The 5,367-nt window shown below is 32.3% G+C and overlaps 1 pseudogene across 1 annotated transcript; it reads left to right on the forward strand.

Moving 5' to 3' along the window:
* Positions 1–2,334: 2,334 nt before the first annotated feature.
* LOC149151566 (indole-3-acetate O-methyltransferase 1-like) lies at positions 2,335–5,032 on the forward strand (annotated as a pseudogene). The gene is made up of 4 exons (XR_016262813.1): positions 2,335–2,466; positions 2,857–3,306; positions 3,936–4,202; positions 4,287–5,032. The product of XR_016262813.1 is annotated as an indole-3-acetate O-methyltransferase 1-like (transcript).
* The last annotated feature ends 335 nt before the right edge of the window (positions 5,033–5,367 follow it).

Raw genomic sequence — 5,367 nt, forward strand, 5'->3', positions numbered from 1 at the left:
AAATACTTCTATTACTTAGCTTTAACATTAATATCAAAAATAGAAATAGAAATAAATTATTAATAATTAAAATTTTATCCCATTAATTTAGAATTATATTATATTATATCATTATAAACACTAATTTTGTACATAAGAACATTGAAATCATAATTGAACAGTTCATAAATAATTTAATATTATATCTCTTTAACTAATTCTTAATAACTTTTTCCTAAGGGCTAATTCCTAATCCTCTGGGAAAGGATGCTTCTCTACTATTTAAACTTTTGACCTTTGTGAAGATGAATTTTTTCACCATTTGTCCCGAGGATGAACCACCACATTAGTTGGTTGGTTGGAAAAGTCCACCAATCTGTGCAATGTAATTAATGAGAAAAACAAACTTATTATCAATATAGATCACAAAAGTCTAAGATCTAACAATATATATATATATATATATATATAACTATAATTTTATTAATCATTAAAAATTAAAATTTTTAAACATTTTTTTCTAGTTTTACATATAAGAAATTAATACATCAAAAAAATGACTTTTATATTACTAAGAATTTTCTTTATATTACTAAGAATATAAATTCTTAATTAAAATGAATTTATATTAATATATTTATTAATAAAATAATTTCTATTATTTTTCTCATATATAATTACAATTAATAGATAATTATCTGATGTGCTTTGTATTACTAAGAATATAAATTCTTAATTAAAATGAATTTAATTTCCTTACTAAGCTAAAACCCATTCTTAAAAAAAAATAAAAATTAATAAATAAATAAATAAAAATTATACCAACATATATTATAATAAATATTAAAAATTAACCTAAATTAATATTTTTAACATTATTATGATCATTATATTTATTATTACTAATTATTATATTAATAATAATAATTAATGATAATAATAATAATTATTTCAATTAATATTAAATAATAAATATTAATATCAATCATTTATAAATATTAAATATTAATTTAATTTTCTAGAATTAATACTTTTTAACCTTAACTATGATCAATATAATATCATAAATTCTAATTATCATTAATTATTATAATACTAATTATTATTATTATTAATTAATATATTAATAATTATTATTATTATTAAAAATAAAAATAAAAAAATTAATTAATTAATTAATTAAATTAATCAGAGCTTTTCATCAAAAATTATTTTTAAAAAATTGAGAGTGACATTCATCTCTTTTTCTCTCATTACTATTTAATCCCTCAAATAAGCTCTTCTTCTATTAAGCATTCAAGTTGTCCTGATGATGATCCCGGTTGGGATTTGAAAAATTGACAGAAAATAATTCTTAGTGTGAATTCTCCGGTAACTAATTCGGAAATTAATATATTTATTAATAAAATAATTTCTATTATTTTTCTCATATATAATTAATAGATAATTATCTAGATGTGAGTAATCCGGAAATAATACAACAAAACTAATTTTTTTTTCTGTTTTTTAAATATCTTCTATTAAATTATGCTTTCGTTTAGCGAAATTCTTACCAAAATCTGCAAACAACAGAATCATTAAATAACCCCTTGAAAAAAACAGGAAAAAAAAGATTCCATGCAGTTATGCAGAACATTTAGTACAATCGAGGGAGGTTTTATTAAATGAATTGATAATCATCGTACATCCTATTAGTTGGCTCTTTGCCCTTCTAGATACAAAGCCGTGTTTAAGCGGCCCTGCGGCAGAGTCATAAATGCCATCGCACAGTGAATAGAGGTTGTTGGAGGCGGAAAAGCCTAGATGGATTGAGATCTGAATTAGTCCGCTGATGATGCTGGCCGGAAGGAGCGGCCAGGGGAAAGAATCTTGTCCCCAGCGTTAGGTGCATTCACCAATCACACAGTACAACCTGCCCACAGACCCGAGAGAAAGAAACATGTGCCACCCGTTCAACAAACTCCCCCGTCCCTCAATATGCATCCCCGTCTCAACACACAAAGCTTAACGATACAGAACATTGACTTGTTCCTATTCTTATTTAGTGGGGGCTGCTGCAACCACTAGATTACATAGCGAGAAAGAGAGACATGGTTCATTTACGTTGATTCACCGTGCAACCCCTCTTGATTTGATTGCGGGCTTATTTGATTGGCGACTGAATGAAACCTACTTGGAACGAGGCTACCTAGTTGGAATGAGGTTGGAGACATACTCTGCGGGGGGCATTTAATTTTCTGCCGCACATTAACGCCGCCCTGCACACGGTTTATCGTACGTAACTTTGACGGGATTTTCATTTGCTTAATAAAGCGTGCACAGTTTCACCCACACCCTGTAACCAACTTCATAAGCTCTGTTTCATCAGGCTGGGAACTCTGCATTTGCTTTGTAGTAATGGACTGCGTGAAATCAATGGAGAATGTGCTGGCCATGAAGGGCGGAGATGGAGAGACCAGCTATGCTCGCGTTTCTTTATCTGCACAGGTTTATATTTTATTTAATAATTTCATTTTAACTATAGCTTAGACGTTATAATACATCATAATATCAGAGTTTTTCTAGGTGATTTTTTTTTTTAAATTATTGTTTTTTCTGGTTTAGTTTTTTCAAAATCTGGCAAGAAATTTTTGAAATCTGATAGGTAATTCTGCACAATAGAAATGCCTTCAAAGTTTTCAGGTTCCGGGCGTTGAATCTTAATATATAATAAAAAAACTAGTTTAAAGAACACAAATCAAAATTTCTAGATTGGATTCTAGCCTCAGAAAATCCAAAAAATCACACTAAAAACAACTCTAACGCTATTTGAATTTGGATTCTGTTTACAGCAATAAATTTTGTCGACGTTATTTTATTGTTTTGAGATGTACGCAGTTGAAAATGATACAAGTGATAAAACCTATTCTGGAGCGTGAAATTTCCCAGCATCTCAGACTTGATACCTTGAAAGGAGAAAATGGTGTATTTCGCATTGCAGATTTTGGGTGTGCAACGGGAATTAACACTCTTCTAGTGGCGGACACCATCGTTCGAGCCGTCCAAACAACGTGTACTTCTCATTCTGTGAAGCTGCCAGAATTTCAGGTTTACTTCGCTGATCTTCCTTCCAACGATTTTAACTCGCTCCTTCGCTCGCTGCCTCCACATGAACAATCAGCAGATCATGCCCACAAAAAGGATGAAGCTGAGCGTGGTTTTACTGAGCCTCCGTCAACGAGATCTTACTCCGCAGCAGCGGTCTGCGGATCGTTTTACAAGAGACTTTTCCCACTGAAAAGCCTCCATTTCTGTCACTCTTCTAGCAGCCTTCACTGGCTTTCGCAGGTAAATGATCTTTCTCCCTTGCCCCTTTCCACGGGGAAAGCACATAAATGTTTTTTAAATTAAATCTTGAATGACTATGTAAAGTTTAAGACAGTATTTATATCTAATGCCAGGAGAATTTATAGAATTTTGAATGGTAAACCAATAATAAATTGGTGTCAATGTCTAACATCATTTAGGGTAGACATTCCTCTCATCATCATCAGTATTTTGCTTTATATAAGTCGATTTATAAATGTAATTGTTTCGTACAAATTGATAGTTATTTTATGATTCTTTTCTATTTTTTCCAATATTTTATGCATCTATTCAACATTTTAAATAGACACTCTACCATCATCAAAAATCCTAAAACAAACAAATAATCAATATTATTTTTCTTCGAGATTTTCATTTCTAACTTGTCTTAGATTTACAAATTTAGATGTTGCTTCATATAAGCCTATTTACAAATGTTGTTGCTTCATATAAACCTGTTGTTGCTTCATATAAGCCGATTTACAAATGTTGTTGCTTCATATAAACCTGTTGTTGCTTCATATAAACCGATAGCCATTTCATCGTTCTTTTACATTTCTTCAGTATCTTATGCGAGATGCATAATAACTGAATTAAAATGACATTTGCAGGTTCCGAATAGCGTTGTAGATAGAAATTCTCCAGCTTGGAATGGAGAAGCAATTTATATATCCAGAGATGAAGTGGGTGCTGCTTATCTCTCCCAATTTCGCAAAGATTTTTGTGCATTTCTAGCAGCACGGGCAGAGGAGATGGTACCTGGCGGATGCATGTTCATATGTCTAGCAGGTCGTAGTTCCGCGGACATAAAAGAGCAAAGCGCAATAGGACACATTTCTCATCACATGCAAGCTGCGTTTGAAGAGCTTATCAAACAGGTAATATATACTTCTCCTTATGTTGAATCCACTGCAACTCTCTGTGTCGATATCAATATATTAATATGGATTTATGAGGTGCAGGGAAAGATTGAGAAGGAGAAAATGGAGTCGTTCAACCTTCCGGTATTCTCCCAAATGTGGAGGAGTTGGAGAGCATAGTGAAGATGGAGAATTCGTTTGAGATTGTGGAGGGAGTAAAGTTGTTTGGTGGGTTGCCTTTGCATCCAATTTCAGAGGTGAGAAAAGGCGATGAGAAGATGTTCGGGAGGATGGTAACCAACATGTACAGGGCAGCGTTCGAGAATGTTGTGAGGACTCACTTGGCTTCCGATGTTTTAACCGATGAATTCTTCCTGACGATTGAAAAGATGGCGGCTGCCAAATGCCAGGATTACGTGCACAATCGAAATGATCAAGTTGGAGCCTTTCTCCTTCGGAAATGAGATCAACCATTTTCTGTCCATGTGGGATTTTAGAATCCATTGTACCACGGACTGGATTCTTCTTTTAGGATTGTCTGTGGTGTCGCTATCGCTTCGTTTAATTCCTGCTTCGTTTTACATTAATTCCTGTAATGAATTGCATTGGTGATGCAACTTCTATTTTCACCTCTATTAAAATATAAATGCCTTCTGACATGCGAGAAGAATAAAGATTGCCTTGCATTTATATTTCTTTCAAAATTAACTTTGCTAACAACTTTAACATGTTTGTAGCAAGGCAACTCCTATTCCCCTAGTCAGACCGCAGGGATGGAAAATAGGAGTTGCCCAGTTTTACTCGTTTCAATTACTATCTAATAAATATGCATCGGTGATGCCTGACAGTTTTACTCGTTTCAATTACCATCTAATAAATATGCATCGGTGATGCGTTTCACTCGTTTATATGCATTGGTGATGCCTGACAGTTCCGCTCGTTTTAATTACTATCTAAATAACTCAATAAAATATCTCTTCAAGATCTAATTGGATCTAAAACATTTCCTGGTTAACACGCTAATACTATTTAACACATTTTATGCCACAAATTCAACTTCATGGTAGATTTTTGGCGAGTTTGGTTAAAAAAAAAAAAAATCAGAAATATATTGAGCACTCTCAAAAACTATTATTGAGCACCTAAAATTATAAAATTCAAATTCTTAAAATTATAAAAGTCA

Source organism: Pinus tabuliformis, chromosome 9 (genome assembly GCF_031772625.1).
Source record: "Pinus tabuliformis cultivar Carrire ecotype Pingquan chromosome 9, CPIR1, whole genome shotgun sequence".
NCBI lineage: Eukaryota > Viridiplantae > Streptophyta > Pinopsida > Pinales > Pinaceae > Pinus > Pinus tabuliformis.